We start from the raw sequence: 20,316 nt of genomic DNA on the forward strand, positions 1-20,316 counted from the left end.
GAGAGTTCCATAAAAAACATCTGCTTATGCTTTATTGACTATGCCAAAGCCTTTGACTGTGAGGATCACAACAAACTGTGGGAAATTCTTAATAAATGGGAATACCAGACCACTTTACCTGCCTCCTGAGAAATCTGTATGCAGGTCAAAAAGCAAGTTAGAAGTGGACATGGAACAACAGACTGGTTCCAAGTTAGGAAAGGAGTACATCAGGCTGTGTATCGTCACCCTGCTTATTTAACTTATAAGTAGAGTACATCATGCAAAATGCCTGGCTGGATGAAGCATAAGCTAGAATCAAGACTGCTGGGAGAACTATCAGTAATCTCAGATATGCAGATGACACCACTCTTATGGCAGAAAGTGAAATAGAGCTAAAGAGTCTCTTGATGAGAATGAAAGAGGAGAGTGAAAAAGTTGACTTTAAACTGAACATTCAAAAAGCAAAGATCATGGCATCTGGTCCCATTACTCCACGGCAAACAGATGGGGAAACAGTAGAAACAGTGACACACTTTATTTTCTTGGGCTCCAAAAATCACTGCAGATGGTGACTGCAACCATGAAATTAAAAGACTCTTTCTTCTTGGAAGAAAAGCTATGACCAAACTAGACATCATATTAAAAAGCAGAGACACTGCTTTGCTGACAAGGTCCATCTAGTCAAAGCTATGGTTTTTCCAGTAGTCATGTATGGATGTGAGATTTGGACTATAAAGAAAGCTAAGTACTGAAGAATTGATGCATTTAAACTGTGGTGTTGGAAAAGACTCATAAGAGTTCCTTGCAAAGCAAGGAGATCCAACCAGTCCATCCCAAAGGAAATCAGTCCTGAATATTCATTGGAAGGAGTGATGCTGAAGGTAAAACTCCAATATTTTGGGAAGATCCCCTGGTGAAGGAAATGGCAACCCACTCCAGTACTCTTGCCTGGAAAATTCCATGGATGGAGGAGCCTGGTAGGCTACAGTATGTGGGATCACAAAGAGTCAGACAGGACTGAGCAACTTCACTGATGGGAAGAACTGACTCATTGGAAAAAACCTTGATGTTAGGAAAGATTGAAGGCAAGAGGAGAAAAGGATGACGGAAGATGAGATGGCTGGATGGCATCATCGACTCAATGGACATGAATTTCAGCAAGCTCCTGGAGTTGGTGATGGACAGGGAAGCCTGGTGTGCTGCAATCCATGGGGTCACAAAGAGTCAGACACGACTGAGCTACTGAGCTGACTGATGTATCATATTGTAGGACTTTTGAAAAAGGGCTGGAACTATAAAAGTGTTATAAAGCTTCTAGGTGAAAGAGATAATAGAATTAATATTAATATCTAATTAATAATAGAATTAATTAAGGATTATATTCTAGAGATTTAAGTGCTCGCTATACTATTTAAGGAAAATGTCTACAAATTTCACTTAACATTAGAACAAAATACAAACAATTCCTTGAAAAGTGAAGTAACATACCTTCTTATATATGGTGTGCAGAAGATCTTTAGTTTAATGGTAGAAGTGATGAGCCAAGACAGACTTCCACAGGAAATTTCATAGTTTAAGTATTATAAAAATCAAATGGAAAATAAGAAGAGTTAGCTATTGAAATGTCTTCCAAATAGTATTACTAGTTAATATTAGAAAGAATTGCTATTGTTGTTCAGTTACTAAGTCATGTCCAACTCTTGGCAACCCCAAGGATTGCAGCTTGCCAGGCTTCCCTGTCCTTCTCCCTGTCTCCTGGAGTTTGTTCAAATTCATATCCACTGAGTCAGTGATGCTATTTAACCATCTCATCCTCTGCTGCTCTCTTCTCCTTTTGCTTTCAATCTTTCCCAGCATCAGGGTCATTTCAGTGAGTTGGCTGTTTACATTAGGTGGCCAAAGTATTGGAGCTTCAGCATCAGTCCTTCCAATGAATATTCAGGGTTGATTTCCCATAGGATTGACTGGTTTGATCTCCTTACACTCCAAGGGACTCTCAAATATCTTATCTGGCACCACAGTTAGAAAGCATCAGTTCTTTGGTACTCAGCCTTCTTTATGGACCAACTCTTACATCCTTACATAACTACTAGAAAAACTATAGCTTTGAGTATACAGATCTTTGAATTCTAGTTATTGGCATAGTAAAAGCCACATTTGAGTAGAAATAGTTTTATTTCCTTTTGTGCAATTTTCAAGATGGCACTGACAACTTCATGTTAGATCATTTTCAAATTCCTGTGTTTATAATCATTTACTATTTTAAACATTGTATGTTTTAATTATAGAAATATTAAATAAATGCATTATCATAACTATTTTAAAAAGTCAGATAAAATAATAGTTTCAATTATCATTGTTAATTTTTTCTATGTGCTTATTTCATACATATACATAGAGAATCTATAATTTTGTGTAACTAGTTTATAAAATAAATGATACTGTAAATGCATTGATCTACAACTTGCACTTCTGCTTTATAGTATACCCTGGAGATTGTTTCACACTGTGTAAATACTGATATATTTTTTTCAAGAGCTACACTGCATGATTTTACATAATCATTCTTTTATTAATTGGACTTAGATTGTTTTCAATTTTCGGTGTCACAGACAAAGTTATGAAGAAAGTCATTGTATATGCCCTCTACACGTGGGTAGGTATTTCTTTAGAAAAGGCGCTGAAGAGTCCAATTGCTGAATGACAGCATAGAATGGTTAAAAGTATATTTTGACTTCTAATGGTACTTAGAAATTATTGTCTAAAAGAACTGTGCCAATTTTCACTCCTACCAGTAGTGTATTTGGAGAAGGAAATGGCAACCCACTCCAGTGTTCTTGCCTGGAGAATCCCAGGGATGGGGGAGCCTGGTTGGCTGCTGTCTACAGGGTCACACAGAGTCGGACATAACTGAAGCGACTTAGCAGCAGCAGCAACAGCAAAGCAGGAGAGGTGGGTTTGATCCCTGGCTCAGGAAGATCCCCTGCAGAAAAGAATGGTAACCCACTCCAGTATTCTTGCCTGAAGAATCCCATGGACAGAGGAGTCTGGCAGGCTACAGTCCATGGGGTCGCAAGAGCCAGACATGACTCAGTGACTATCACTGTTTTGTAAGTTGACAGTACATTTGCCTAATCTATAGCTTTTAAAAATCTATCTATGCTGTGCATCTGGGCTTCCCTGGTGGCTCAGCTGTAAAGAACCTGCCTGCCAGTGCAGGAGATCCAGGTTCGATCCCTGGGTCAGGAAAACCCCCTGGAGAAAGAAATGGCAACCCGTTCTAGTATTCTGGCTTGGAAAATCTCATGGTCAGAGGAGCCTGGCAGGCTACAGTGCTTGGGATTGCAAAAGAGTTGGACACGACTTAGCAACTAAAACAGTAGTAACAATGCTGTGTATCTATCTATGCATCTATAGATGTATCTATATAACTACCTACCTATCACATCTTTTATTTTTTTCCATCCATCTATTAATGATACTTTGGTTGTTTCTGTATCTTGACAACTGTAAATAATGCCTGACTAAGTGGTTACACTAATTAACATTCCTACAAACAGCGCAAGAATGTTCCCTTTTCTCTATACCCTCATCAGCGCTTCTTATCACTTGTCTTTCGGTAATATTATCCTTACTGGTGTGAGGTGCTATCTCATGGTGGTTTTGATTTGCATGTCCCTGATAATTGGTAATGTTGAGCATCTTTCCATGTATCTGTTGGAATGGTATTATATTTTTAAATTTCAGATCCTATTTACTTATTCCTGGTATATAGGAAAGCCTTTGGCTTTTCTATATAAATCTTGTGTCCTGAAAACTTGCTATAGTTCCTATTAGTTGCAGGATGGTTTTGCTGTTGTTGTTGTTGTTCATCCTGGTTGTTTAGTCACTAAGTAACGTCCGACTCTTTTGTGAGTCCATGGACTACAGCCCACCAGGCTCCTCTGTCCATGGGAATTTTCAGGCAAAAGTAACTGGAGTGGGTTACCATTTCCTTTTCCAGGGAATCTTCCTGACACAGGGCTCAAACCCACCTCTCTTGCATTGGCAGGTGAATTCTTTACTGCTGAGCCACCAGGGAAGCAGTTGTGCAGTTGGTAAAGAATCTGCTTGGCAAGGTGAGAGACGTAGGTTCAACCCTTGGGTCAGGAAGAGCCCCTTGAGGAGGAAATGGCAACCCACTCCAGTATTCTTGCCTGGAAAATTCCATGGATAGAGGAGCTTGGTGACTGAGCATGCACTCACTCCAATCCTTGTATGTTTTCTACATAGGTCATCATGTCATCTGTAACAAAGTGTTCGGTCTTTCTTTATGCTTGTCCGTCTGCCTTTTGCATTGTTTTCTCATCCTTTTACATTAGCTAGTATTTCTGGAGAAGGAAATGGCAACCCACTTCAGTGTTCTTGCCTGGAGAATCCCGTGGACAGAGGAGCCATGTAGGCTACAGTCCATGGGGTCGCAAAAGAGTAGGAGACGACATAGCAACTAAACAGCAATAGTACCTCCAGCACAAGTTAAAAACAGATGGTGAAAGGAGAGATCCTTGCTTTGTTCCTGGTCTTAGCCTGAAAGCTTCAAGTTTCTCATCATTAAGTATGATGTTAACTATAGTCTTTTAATGGATATTCTTGATCAAGTTGAGGAAACCCAATCTATAGCTGTTTTCTACTTTTTGAAGTTTAAATTTTGGCATAGTCAAAATTTCACATGTTTCCTTTACAGCTTCTGTGTTTCTATATTGTTTTTAAAAGCCTCTTCTATCTGAAGTTATAAGCATAGGTTTCTATAATGTTCCTGTAATGCATAATATAATTTTTCTTATAACGCGTTTGAGGATTTGACTTTTACCTATATAGCTTTAATCTGTGTGGAATTTCTTTTTGCCAATGCTGTAAAATAGAGATTCAACTTAATTTTTTTCTCTCAATTTGAAACAAAATTCCATATGTGTCTATCCTCTCCCTGCTGAATTATATTAACTGCCATTATCAATTATTGAACATTTATCCATATGTGGGTCCATTTCTGGACTGTATTCTGTTACAGTAATCCATTGGTCTCTTCCTGTATCCATATCATGATGTTTTAATTCCTGCATTTTTCTGACTTTACATTGCCTGCCACTTACATGTTAATGTTAGCAAACTAAATACCATGTTTCCCAGAAAGGATCCTGGCAGAGAGTAGGAGTTAAACTGACGTTTATTGAATTTTTTTCTTTAGACTTAGAGTTGCCTTTGGCAGACTAAAAAACTAATGCACTTGAGAATAAGATAAATTGGCTTTTCTATTCTCTTTCCCAGCCTCCCATCTTAGAAATTTTGGATTCAAGTAAACCTGATTTATTAATCTCCACCTAGGGGAGAAGTTGGCAGGCCACCATATTCTGCTTATAAATAGTTGTGTTTACCGAAAGATATGTTGGGCTGGAACCTCCAGTAGCCCTTACCGTCAAGGGTTTAAAGAAGCTGCAGTTCTTCCTTTGGATTGTTATTATGTATCTTTGAAGAAAGTAGCAGGATCTGAACATGTTAACTACCTGAGAAAAGTGTATTCCACAAGCATTGCTTTCAAAAGGTTTTATTGATGATTTTAAAATGGAAGTAAATATCAACAAAGCAGCAGAATACACAGCATGACATAATCAAAAGTAAAATAATTTGAAACTTTCACTAAAAGGGTCAATTATATTAATAAGAATATTGTGAAAAGAAGTCCTGAATATGGTAGAAAAAAAGTAAGGAGGATAAGAGATGAAATAAAATACCCCTAGAGACCATTACCCTATTTGGCAGTTAAGTCATTTCTCATTGCTGGATGGGAAGTAATTTTATTTTTGTTTTTATTAGCTATAATAACTTTCCAAAGTCATTTGGATTTAGGTCAGAATAAAGAGCAATATACTTTCAACTGTTCTAAAGTGTACATTAGAATAACTTACTGCTTAAATGAGCTAATTAATGCATGGTAGCATTTCCCTTCTTGCATTCCCACAAACTTTTCCTTTTATTATTCATCATTGAACTCTTTTGCATTTATGACCCTTATTCTTTCTGCATGTTTGTGCTATTGGAGTAAATTTAATGTATTTGACATTTTTATCTTGAGAAACTATGGATACAAATAAAAAAAGTCATTGATCATTATAATTCATCAGACATTGTAGACCATAGGAGGTAGAATATGAATGGCACCTATGTGTGGTCTACAGGAGGCTGATGGAGACCTGGGAAACTGTAAGCTGAGTTTGGGGAAAAAGGAAAAGTAGATCTTGCTCATTCTGTGCTAAGGTCCTTCTTTTGCTAAAGCCTTTAGGTTATTGATTTTTAATCATGTGCCAGGCCTAAGAAGAAAAGCACTTTGCAGCACCTGGGAATCTAAGTGTGAGTCTGTCTGGCATTGATAAACCACATCTTCTTTGATCCTTCTTGACTCTTACTCATATTCTATAAGATGTCATCTAGCTATTGTTGCATATTTAAAAAATAATGAGAAGACATTTAATCAAAATGTAGTTCCTATGGTAAAAATTACTTTTTGAAAACCAAATTGTTTCGAAATATGTTCGTACTTTAAACTGATCCTCTTTAGTGTTTAGGGGTAAGGTGAAAATCTTAAGTTTTTATTTGTATAATGTTGATATATGCTGCTGCTGCTGCTGCTAAGTCGCTTCAGTCGTGTCCGACTCTGTGCGACCCCATAGACGGCAGCCCCCCAGGCTCTCCCGTTCCTGGGATTCTCCAGGCAAGAACACTGGAGTGGGTTGCCATTTCCTTCTCCAATGCATGAAAGTGAAAAGTGAAAGTGAAGTTGCGAAGTCGTGTCAGACTCTTTGCGACCCCAGGGACTGCAGCCTACCAGGCTCCTCTGTCCATGGGATTTTCCAGGCAAGAGTACTGGAGTGGGGTGCCATTGCCTTCTCCATGATATATGCTACTGCTACTCAAATAATTTTAATCCCATAGGGTTTAGCACTGCTGTTAGATCTTATTGAAACTTTTTAAAGTTTGTAATTAGATTTCCTAAAGAAAAGGAAATAAAAGCAAAAATGAACAAATGGGACCTAGTTAAACTTAAAAGCTTTATCAACAAAACAAAAAGGCAACCTACTGAATGGGGGGAAATATTTGCAAATGATATGACTGATAAGGGGTTAATATCCAACACATATAAACAGCTCCTTTCAAATGTTAATTAAAGGTGGGATATGACAAGGGTATATCTGTTAGTCCTATTGGAGTTTCAGCTTCAGCATCAGTCTTTCCAATGAATATTCAGGACTGATTTCCTATAGGATGGACTGGTTGGATCTCCTTGCAGTCCAAGGGACTCTCAGTTTGTCAATTCTAAGTATATTGTTTAACCTTGCTTTGGCACTGTTGCTTAAATAACAAAACAGCAATATAGTCACAAGAAAAGAAGAATTCAAACTAGACTCAATTAATTTCATCATTGTGATACTAAGAAAATTAATCTCATGACTACTTGACTTAAGAAATAATTCAGTAAGTCATGTTGTACAGCAGGCTCTTATTAGTTATCTATTTTATATGTAATAGTGTGTATAGGTCAGTCTCAACCCCCCAGTTTATCCCTCCTACTTTACCCCCTGATAACCCTAAGTTTGTTTTCTACATCTGTGACTCTACTTCTGTTTTGTAAATAAGTTCATTTGCATCTTTTAAGATGCTACATATAAGTGATAAATACGATATATATCTTTCTCTGTCTGCCTTACTTCACTCAGTATGACAATCTCTAGAACAGGGGACTCTACTCAATAGTCTGTAATGGTCAATATGGAAAAAAGAATCTAAAAAAAAAGGAGAGAGAGGGACTGTCTATATGTACAACTGATTCACTTTGCTGTACACCTGAAACTGATGCAGCATTGGAAATCAACTAGACACCAATAAAAAAAATTAAATAGATCATGTGTTCACAGGGCTATATACCTGACAAAGTATCTTCTGTATTTTCCTTCCAGTCCCTGGCAAAGTAGTAAAATGCATGAATTTGAAGTTCAGGTCCCTGGATTTGCCTGCTACTTGGTACTAGAGTGGCTTTGACTAAAACACCTAGTCTGTCAGAGTTCTGTTTTCTCTTGCTGAAAAAGTGGCAAATGTCTCCTTCCTCACAGACCTGTTGAGAGATCAAATAGGTCTGTGCATAAAAGCACACAGTAAACTAGAGAAATATATATTAAACTTGTTAGGCAAATATTAGGCATTCCTTATGAACAAGTGCGTATAGAATTAGTGTAGAACACTTAGTTCAAAAGGTCCTCTGATCCATAACAATATTTCATTTGCCTTTGGTCCCACCAAAGGCTTTACTGCAATTATATTACAGCTAGGCATCCTGCAGTTACAATTGTAAGGTCAGAGAAGATTGTTTCCATTCTCCCTCAAACCATTTTCCAGTTCATTTTTCTTTTCATATCCTATAAGATGAACATTAAGACATAAGACCTCCTTTTAAAATTCATGTAAGGATGTCATGAGAAATATGAAATTCCTTTCAAAAAGTGCTTCAGATATACAAAGAGATATTCTTTGTTTCAAATTCTTTCATTTATGCAGGTGAAAATACCTTGAATACTCATACTCAATACGAGCTACACAGTAATTTAAGACTGTCTCATACCCTCTCTCTGATGAGGGTCAGAAACAGATTTGTCTTATTTTGTTTGCTTTTCTGTGAACCCCTTACTGTTAGGTTTTCCATTTTTTCTTTGAATTGTAATTTTATTGTTTTCATTTCTAAAATCTGTATTATTTTTAGACTCTTCTGTTACATTTACAGATTATTATAATTACTGGAGCTTTCTGACATAGGCAGTTTCTGATTTTCCCTTATATGTAATTAATCTCAGTGCTCCAAGAGGCTTACACAATCTGCAGACTCAGATTCAGCAGTAGTAGCTCAAAATGAAGTAAAGTCAGATACAATTTTAGATTATGCATTTAATGTATAAACAAAATTTGCATTTAAGTTCCCCTTCTTCCAAGTAATCTAAAAATAATTCACCCCAAATCTTTTCTGGATGAACATGAATGATTTATCAGTCTCAAATTCCAGTCCTTGAGTATTGGATAGACATACTGTTAAAAAAAGAAAATTACTGATTAACATCTCTCCATTTCTTTCTCTGTTATACCAGTCCTTCAAACATGCATAAACTGGATTTCAGAATGCTTTGAAGGAAGCATAAGTTTTGAAAAGTCTGTTTTTTGGACAGGGACCTTGTGTTTGTATTAAGTACATTTCAGGTACATAGTAAGTTGCTCAGTGAATCCTTGTTGATTTTAAGGGAATAGAAAGAATGGAGAAAGACCTTGGCAGTTGAGGGTGGGAGAACATAGAGACAAAAGTAATGCACAGGTTGGAAACCAGTCTTAAAAACAGAGGTGTATGAGCCATGTGAAGAGATCCAAAATAGAACTTAGAATGAGTCAAAGTTCACACGGTGTAACCAATGCTGTATTCCATGAGAAATTTGAAATCTGAAAGATGTGTTCAGCAAAGCTGGCTGAGGGAGTCTACATGCTGGCAGAAGAAGAAACCACACCAGAGTCAGAAGATCTCTCTTTTGGAGAAAGCTGGGAACATCTTGAGAGAAGGGAGCAGTCAGAGGACCCTAACTCAAAGACATTGGGTGAGTGAAAAGACCATCTGAGTATTGTAGTGAGAATAAATAAAGCAGAGCAGAAGGAAACATGATGGCAAATTGTTGGAAGAGGATGTTTGCTATGACCAGTGCTTTCTCTTGGTAAAACTCTGTTAGCCTTTGACCTGCTTTGTTTTGTACTCCAAGGCCAAATTTATCTGTAACTCCAGGTATCTCTTGACTTCCTACTTTTGCATTCCAGTTCCTTATAATGAAAAGGACATCTTTTTTGGGTGATAGTTCTAGAAGGTCTTGTAGGTCATCACAGAACTCTTCAATTTCAGCTTCTTCAGCATTACTGGTCAGGGCATAGACTTGGATTACTGTGATATTGAATGATTTATCTTGGAAATGGACAGGGATCATTCTGTCATTTTGGAGATTGCATCCAAGTACTGCATTTCAGAGTCTTTTGTTTACTGTGATGGCTACTCCACTTCTTCTAAGGGATTTTTGCCCACAGTAGTAGATACAATGGTCATCTGAGTTAAATTCACGCATTGCAGTCCATTTTAGTTTGCTGATTCCTAAAATGTCAGTGTTCACTCTTGCCATCTCCTGTATGAGCACTTCTCATTTGCCTTGATTCATGGACCTAACATCCAGGTTCCTATGCAGTATTGCTTTTTACAGCATTGGACTTTACTTCCATCACCAGTCACATCCACACTTGGGTGTTGTTTTTGCTTTGGCTCCATCTCTTCATTCTTTCTGGAGTTATTTCTCCACTGATCTCCCGTAGCATATTGGGCATCTACCAACCTGGTGAGTTCTTTATTCAGTGCCCTATCTTTTTGCCTTTTCATACTGTTCAAGGGGTTCTAAGACAAGAATACTACTGTAGGATAGTCAAGACACAAAAGCTTTGCTGTCCAACGGACTCTCAAGAGTCTTTTCCAGCACAATTTGAAAGCATCAATTCTTCCGTGCTCACTCTTCTTTATGGTCTAAATCTCAAATACGTACATGACTACTGGGAAAACCATAGCTTTGACTATGTGGACCTTTGTTGGCAAAGTGATGTCTCTGTTTTTTAATATGTTGTTTAGGTGTGTCAAAACTTGCCTTCCAAAGAGCAAGCATTTTTTAATTTCATGTCTGCAGTGATTTTGGAGCCCAAGAAAATAAAATCTGTCACTGTGTCCACTATTTTCCCTTCTATTTGCCATGAAGTGATGGGACCAGATGCCATGATCGTAATCCTAGTTAACAGAATTAGCCATTTCCTCACAGATACTAAGATCTGTTTTTTAGCATCACCGCCCATTTTTAAAATTATTGCTTTTCTGATAACTTATTCAAAAAAATACCATTAACAGTGATATAGATGGAATAAGTTCTGCTTTGGATACATTTCACTTCTTTGAATATATCAGGAAATGGAAATTTTGCTGATATTTGATTTTTGAGGCTATTTTTTCCTTCCCAAACTTACAACAATTATGTGTTTTAAATGTATTGTTTGTTGTAAGCATGCCAAATATAACCATTTAAAGAAATTGCTGAGTTTCCTTAGCATCAGAAGTATGTATTTAATCATAATCTACTGGGCCTCATAAATAATACCTGCATGATGTAATTGAATCTCATTTCTGTTATAATAGAAGATATTTTGATTATTACAAGATAGTTACTTCACTTAATAGGCATCTGATAAGGTCAACTTATCCTTTTAAATACAGAGCAGTTTAAATGTCTAACAGACATTAAATATCTGACGTACACAGTCTCCTCTGAAACGAATGCAAAAATGCATCCATTAATGGAATATTGTACTGCTTGCAATAAAATCAATACTATACTGCAACTCTTTCATGCTATCACAATCATTCTCTGAAGAAACCTCAAAAGAAGTGATTAATGTGAGTCTTAACTGTTAGGAGTAATTTATATTTGTCTATGCTAACATGTTTTCTGTATATTAAAAGAGCACAAGAAATACAATTTATTGATTTGTGTCATGAATCTAGCCAGAAAGTACAATGCTAATGATGTTTACAATCAAAATGCAGAAGAAAAGGAAAATGAGCAGTATTCAAATTATATTAATGTTTTGCTTAAAAACTTTTTCTAGAAAATTAGATATTTTTTAGTATAGTCACTTTTGCTATTTTTTTTCCTTATGTGAGACACTTACAAGTAGCCCTTTGATGATTCTGATTAAGGTGAAAATCTTTTTTTTTTTTTTTTTTCAGTTGAATGCACAATAATCTGGTATGTAAAAAGCATTTATGAATAACACCAAATGTGGTAAAAGAAAGTACAATTCTTTCAAAGTAGAGTAAAATTTCATAAACATAGACTTCAGTCAAACTGTGGGTTTCTTTGATGATCAAAAATAATTAGGTAGTAAGGAGTGGTCAATTTATCGAACAATGTTGAATGAGTGCATTGGATGGGCCTGGGGTACTAACATTGTTAGGTGGATCCATACAATTTGAGGAGTTCACAATTCATTGGTGATTATATCATGTGAACATTTATAATGCACTTTAAATCTAGGAAAACATTGAAATTAATATTTTTTATAAGAAAGAGTGAAATGTTACTTATTTTGCAGAATTACAGTTCCCACTGTCTCTAGATACATATTAATTGGGACAGGTATGTACAGACTCATGTGCATTTATGTATATGTACAATCTTGTTTTTCTCCAGGATTATGGTACTTTGGAGAAGGCAATGGCACCCCACTCCAGTACTCATGCCTGGAAAATCCCATGGATGGAGGGGCCTGATGGGCTGCAGTCCATGGGGTCGCTGGGAGTCGGACATGACTGAGCGACTTCATTTTATTTTTTCACTTTCATGCATTGGCAACCCACTCCAGTGTTCTTGCCTGGAGAATCCCAGGGACGGGGGAGCCTGATGGGCTGCCGTCTATGGGGTCGCACAGAGTCGGACACTACTGAAGTGACTTAGCAGCAGCAGCAGCATGGTACTTTTATTTTTAAAAGCATACAAAAATCTTGAGAGCTATAGAAATTGGTTTACAAGTTTTGTAAGATATGTGGTAGTAAAGGAAAGTGTATCTTAACATGCCTTTAAATATTTATATATAAAACAAAAAAGCAAATAGAACTAATAACAGAGTATAGTTGAATGATAAAATGCAAGATAAGCATGCTAACCTTGTTGTAGTTCATGTACAATAGCACAAAACTACACAATTCTATCTGAACAGGGAATAACATGTCACTGTATTGTTGAACATAAAACCAAGCAGAGTGTTTACGTTTGTAGACACTTCCTCTGTCTCTGATTGGGAAAATAAAAGGTTATGTAGATGTAAATTGTTCCTTAATTAAATAATAGACTAAAGGCTAATAGTAATAGGGATTTTATGGAACTTTAAGTTGATTTTAGGCTCATATAAAAAAGCAAATAGAATAATAACACATTTGAAACACACTTATTTATATTAAAACATGTTATTTAAGAACTATCATGGTACAGGGAGGGAGGAGGGAGGGGGGTTCAGGATGGGGAACACGTGTATACCTGTGGTGGATTCATGTTGATGTATGGCAAAACCAATACAATATTGTAAAGTAATTAACCTCCGATTAAAATAAATAAATTTATATTAAAAAAAAGAACTATCATTGTGGGGACAGAAAAACAAATGAAGGAGCTATAGTACAGGGACCAAAAATAGATCTACGTACCTTTGAAATTTAATACATAATAAATAGAATACTTAAAATTATCAGGAAAAGGATAAGTGCTAAAATCCAACTGCCTTTCTATAAAAAATTACTATCTCACACTAAACAAACAAGAAATTCTGGAGCAATTAAAAGCATAATACATTTAAAGACTATTTAAAAAGAAAAGAAATGTAGGGGGATGTTTTTTATCAGTATAATATTGCAGTAGGAAAGACTTCTAAGTGAAACACAAAATCACGTGCCACAGAAGAAAACTGACGTATTTAACTACATAAATTAAAATAACTGTATGGCAAATACAGCCATAATACAAATAAAGTTAAAAGATAAAGAATAGGATGGGAGATTTTGTATGTGTATGTGTATATATATATATATATATATATATATTCTAAATGGAGAAGGAAATGGCAACCCACTCCAGTACTCTTGCCTGGAAAATCCAGAGTGGACGGAGGTGGCTGGTAGTCTACAATCCATGGGGTTGCAAAGAGTCAGACACGACGGAGCGATTAAACTTTCAAACTTTCAATATGTTCTAATGGATAATATTCATACAAGAGAGTTTCCACAAAGTCACATTGAAGAGCAATATTAAGATGCCAGTGAAAGAAATGGAAGCTAGATAGTTCATATGTGGTTAATATTATTTTTTTAAGTATCATGAAATTTTTAGTGGGGGCTAAAATAAAACAGATATCCCAACTGTACATTTTTCTTTTTAAATACTCACGTATTCTCTGTTCTTACTGTGTACTTGGCAACCTGCACCTACATGAATTTTTAATTTTAGTCTTCTATTTTTACACCCTGACATGTATAAGATATCTGTTTCCTTAAACGTTTGCTTCATATGTTATTTTTCTAGCAATTCTTTTTGCAGAAGGGTATTCAAGAAATGAACTTTCATAAGCCTGCTGTTACAAAATATCTATTTATAGGTAGGCAACTGGCAGAGTTACCATAGAAACTAAAACAGTAATCAATTCAGAAACAATGAAAGAGTAAGTAAAGATGTATTATGAATAGAAAGCATTAAAACACAAAATGCCTCATAATTATTAGAAAAAAGCAAAATAGAATTTTTTCAAAGGATGATGATAGAAGGGAAAACAATTATGGTTTATCTACCAGTATAAGTTTGTGCAACTGTAATAAAGGTTGGCATACTCTTATTTTAAGATGCCATCAAGAAATCAGTTAAGAAACCAGAAAATATAAAACTCTAATGTACTTTGAGAGCTCTATATACTAAGACAAATGACTATTATTCCTCTTTCTTAATTTCCAATATTAGACATATTTCAAGTGCAATTTCCAAATCATTTTGATTTGGCAGGGAGATATCTTGACTCAAAGGCTTCCCAGGTGGTACCAGTGGCAAAAAAAAAAAAAAAAAAAAAACCCGCTTGCCAATGCAGGAGATGTAAGAGATGTGGGTTTGATCCTGAAGCCTTGGAAAACTGATGCTTTCAAATTAATGCAATTATTGCATAGGTGTTTTCAGCTGACCTATTTGGTGCACTAATGAATCACAGTTTGAAAGCATCAGTTCTTTGGAGCTCAGCCTTCTTTATGGTCCAGCTCTCACATCCATACATGAGTACTGGAAAAACCACAGCTTTGACTATATGGACTTTTGTCGGCAAAGTGATGTCTGTTTTTTAGTACACTGTCTAAGAGTCGGACACAACTGAGCGACTTCACTTTCACTTTTCACTTTCATGCATTGGAGAAGGAAATGGCAACCCACTCCAGTGTTCTTGCCTGGAAAATCCCAGGGACAGGGGAGCCTGGTGGGCTGCTGTCTATGGGGTCGCACAGAGTCGGACATGACTGAAGTGACTTAGCAGCAGCAGCAGCAGGTATAGCATAGCTTTTCTTCCAAGGAGCAAGTGTCTTTTATTTTCATTGGCTTCAGTCATCATCCAGATTGATTTTGGAGCCCAGGAAAATAAAATTTGCCACTCTTCCCCATATATTTGCCTTGAAGTGATAGGACCAAATGCCATGATCTTAGTTTTTTGGATGTTGAGTTTTAAGCCAGCTTTTTCACTCTCATCAAGAGGCTCTTTAGTCCCTCTTAGCTTTCTGGCATTAGAGTGGTATCATCTCTATATCTGTGGTTCCCTTTGTAATTTAAAAAGGATTATATTGGAGGACAGGGAGATTTCAGAGTTAGTTCACTTCAAAAATAATTCTCTTAATGAAATAGTAAACTTGCTATTTGACTGAAAATGTTAAAGGTCTCCCATTCATTTTAACACCCAATTAGAACACGGTAAATATGAGAACAAACTAAGTGTGGGCCATTTTAACTAAGTGTAATGAGAAAAAGAACAGTGGTTGGCAACTCTTAGCATAAGAAACCCTAATAATAAAGACAGTCATATGATGACTTTTATGAATCAAATTAAAAACAAAGGAAATTTTTTCTTCTGTTTTTATTTGAGTTTAATTAGAATATTACAGATAGACAATATGTGTGAAAAAAATTCTATGAAAGAACTTTCACCGCGTGAACCCTCAAATGCCAACAGTATACAAGTTGAGGAACAGTATATTGCCAGCATCCCAAAGCTAGCTTTATACCCCTTAGCAGTCACCACCCATCACTCCCAGGGCAAACCATTATTCTTACTTTTACTATTATGAAACAGTTTTATCTGATACGAAATTTATAGGAGTAGGATCACTCTGCTGGTACCACTTTATCTATGGGGTTCCTTTTACTCAACATTACATTTATGATATTCAGTCAACTTTTACATGCATTTGCATTTTTTCATAGTCATTGCTGTATAGTGTATGGCTATGTCAGTTTTTTCTTTTAAATTTATTCTACTGTTGACAGGTGGTTTTTATCTGGGTTTTTCCAAATAGAGCTACTCTGAATATGATTGTGCATATATAGTTTTTATCAACATATTAATAAACATTTTTGGAGGGTGTTCACTGTTAGTGGAAGGAGAGTCTGGAGATCCTTCCTTCTGTGGGCCTTGGTTTACAGTAAGGACGAAAAGAAGAATCTAAAGTCTTACCCATTGCAAGAAAGTTTATTACCTAAGGAAAGACTAGGTTGCAGAGAATTGGAGGCAACTGAGCACAGCAAAGAAAGAACAGAGAGAACGCGAGAGAGAGGTGGGCCACGCTGAGGGAGGCAAATGGCCCTGGAGGACCAGGTACAAACTCAAGGCAGTCATTTGCATAATCCAATCATTTGCATAATCCAAGGGAGTTGTTGACTGACAGACTTGATTGACAGCTGCAGGTCATATAGCAAGATGCTTTACTGTGCATGATCTTCCCATAATTCAGCCTATTATAGTTAGACGTATGTATTGATGGAATTGAGGTGGTGGTATCTGCCAGTGCAGGAGATACAGTAGATGTGGGTGCAAGCCTTTGGTTGGGAAGATGCCCTGGAGTAGGAAATGGCACCCCACTCCAATATTCTTGCCTGGAAAAGTCCGTGGAAGACCAGCCTGGTGAGCTATGGTCCATGGGGCTACAAAAAATCAGACATGACTGAGCGACTAAACAACATTCCAACAGATACTTGGAAAGAGGCTCAACATCACTGATTATCAGGGAAATGCAAATCAAAACCACTATGAGATAGTACCTCACACCTGTTAGAATGGTCATCACCAAAAGATAAGGGATAAGAGGTACTGGTGAGGATGTGGAGAAAGGGAACCTTGTGCATTTTAGGAATGTAAATTATTGTAACCAGTAGGGAAAACAGCATGAAGTTTCCTCAAAAAATTGAAAATAGTACTATTGTATGATTCAGCAATCCTGCTTCAGGGAATATATACAATGGAAATGAGAATATGCTATTGGAGAGATATCTGCTCTCCCCTGTTAAATGACACATTATTTACAGTTATCAAAATATAGAAACAAAGTATCCACAAATAGATGAACGAATGAAGAAGATGTGATAGGTAGGTAGCTAAAACAGATGGAGAGATACACAGCATTGTTGTTGTTTTAGTCACTAGTTCAGTTCAGTTCATTTCAGTCGCTCAGTCACATCTGACTCTTTGTGACCCCATGAATTGCAGCACGCCAGGCTTCCCCTGTCCATCACCAACTCCCAGAGCTTACTCAAACTCATGTCCATTGAGTTGGTGATGACATCCAACCATCTCATCCTCTGTCATCCCCTTCTCCTCCCACCTTCAATCTTTGTCAGCATCAGGGTCTTTTCAAATGAGTCAGTTCTTTACATCAGGTGACCCAAGTATTGGAGTTTCAGCTTCAACATCAGTCCTTCCAATGAATATTCAGGGCTGATTTCCTTTAGGAGGGACTGGTTGGATCTCCTTGCTGTCCAAGAAACTCTTATGAGTCTTCTCCAACATCACAGTTCAAAATCATCAATTCTTCTGGGCTCAGCTTTCTTTATAGCCCAACTCTCACATCCATACATGACTACTGGAAAGACCATAGCTTTGACTAGACGGACCTTTGTTGGCAAAGTAATGTCTCTGCTTTTAAATATGCTATCTATGTTGGTCATAACTTTTCTTCCAAGGAGTAAGCGTCTTTTAATTTCATGGCTGCAGTCACCATCTGCAGTGATTTTGGAAACCCAAAAAATAAAGTCCCTCACTGTTTCCACTGTTTCCCCATCTATATGCCATGAAGTGATGGGACCAGATGTCAATATCTTAGTCTTCTGAATGTTGAGGTTTAAGCCAACTTTTTCATTTTCATCTTTCACTTTCATCAAGAGGCTCTTCACTTTCTGCCATAAGGGTAGTGTCATCTGCATATCTGAGGTTATTGATATTTCTCCCAGGAATCTTGATTCCAGCTGTGTTTCTTCCAGTCCAGCATTTCTCATGATGTTCTCTGCATATAAGTTAAATAAGCAGGGTGACAGTATACAGCCTTGATGTGCTCCTTTCCTGATTTGGAACCAGTCTGTTGTTCCACGTCCAGTTTTAACTGTTGCTTCCTGACCTGCATACAGATTTCTCAAGAGGCAGGTCAGGTGATCTGATATTCCCATCTCTTGAAGAATTTTCCAAAGTTTGTTGTGATCCACATAGTCAAAGGCTTCGACATAGTGAATAAAGCAGAAGTAGATGCTTTTCTGGAACTCTCTTGCTTTTTTAATGATCCAATGGATGTTGGCAATTGTATCTCTGGTTCCTCTGCCTTTTCTAAATCCAGCTTGAACATCTGAAACTTCATGGTTAACATACTGTTGAAGCCTGGCTTGGGGAATTTTGAGCATTTCTTTACTAAAATAGCCTCCAACTCTTTGTGACCCCATGGACTGAGCACATTCATGGAATATTTAAGAGGAGTTAATGAGTCCAATATTGTCACCCTGCTTATTTAACTTTTATGCAGAGAACATCATGAGAAACGCTGGGCTGGAGGAAGCACAAGCTGGAATCAAGATTGCCGGGAGAAATATCAATAACCTCAGATATGCAGATGACACCACCCTTATGGCAGAAAGTGAAGAGGAACTAAAAAGCCTCTTGATGAAAGTGAAAGAAGAGAGTCAAAAGTTGGCTTAAAGCTCAACATTTGAAAACAAAGATCATGGCATCTGGTCCCATCACTTCATGGGAAATAGATGGGGAAACAGTGGAAACAGTACCAGACTTTATCTTTTTGGGCTCCAAAATCACTGCAGATGGTGATTGCAGCCAGGAAATTAAAAGACGCTTACTCCTTGGAAGGAAAGTTATGACTAACCTAGATAGCACATTCAAAAGCAGAGGCAGTACTTTGCCAACAAAGATCCATCTAGTCAAGGCTATGGTTTTTCCTGTGGTCATGTATGGATGTGAGAGTTGGACTGTGAAGAAAGCTGAGCGCCAAAGAATTGATGCTTTTGAACTGTGGTGTTGGAGAAGACTCTTGAGAGTCCCTTGGACTGCAAGGAGATCCAACCGGTCCGTTCTAAAGGAGATCAGTCCTGGGTGTTCTTTGGAAGGAATGATGCTCAAGCTGAAACTCCAGTACTTTGGCCACCTCATGCGAAGAGTTGACTCATTGGAAAAGACTCTGATGTTGTGAGGGATTGGGGGCAGGAGAAGATGAGATGAGGGGACAGAGGATGAGATGGCTGGATGGCATCACCGACTCAATGGACATGAGTTTGGGTGAACTCCGGGAGTTGGTGATGGACAGGGAGGCCTGGCATGCTGCAGTTCATGGGTTCGCAGAGTCAGACACGACTGAGCAACTGAACTGCATGAGTCCAATGGCCACCAAAAGTTACTTCAGTACAAGAGAATGTGAGGTGTGTGCATGTGCTAGAGTAGGGAAAGTCCTGCCAGTTGGTGGGTGGGGGGTTTTATGCCCCCTGACTATTTTTGGATTACTGTGGGCATGTTAGGAGCAGGGCTGGTAAATTGCTTGGTGGGATTAGGCAGCTATTGACTGGATGGTTAGCTGAAGGGTCTGCCTCTCCTTACAGTCAGGTAACTTCCTACTTATCATTCACTAAGGAAGTAAACTGCTGAGTCATGTGTTACATGCGTATTCAACTATAGCTATCACTTTGAAGAGCAGCTCTTCAAAGTAGTTAAACCACTTTAAATTCCCATCAACAGTAGATGAGGGTTCTGGTTGTTCCATGTCTTTGAAATACTTGGCATTTTCTGCCCTTTTCTTCTAGCTATTCTATTGGGTGTGTGATGAATTCTCATTGTTTCTAATTAGCACCTTGCTAAAATGTAATGAAATTGAAGGCTTCTGCATATGGTTTGTAGACACATGGATCTCCTTGTTGTGAAGGGCATACTGCAACAACGATTGCTTCAGGAGGGAAATCTGTAATTTGGTGTACATATTAATGACTCTACATTTTAATGAATATCCCTGGTGGTGATTATGATAGTATATACAACGTTTGCCATCTGTATTCACCATCAGGACAGGGACTGTATTTTTGTTACCATTGTATTCTGGTATCTAGCAGAGTGCTTTGTTTTAGATAACTGGCTTTGCAGTTAAAT

This window comes from Bos indicus x Bos taurus, chromosome 3, assembly GCF_003369695.1.
Source record: "Bos indicus x Bos taurus breed Angus x Brahman F1 hybrid chromosome 3, Bos_hybrid_MaternalHap_v2.0, whole genome shotgun sequence".
NCBI lineage: Eukaryota > Metazoa > Chordata > Mammalia > Artiodactyla > Bovidae > Bos > Bos indicus x Bos taurus.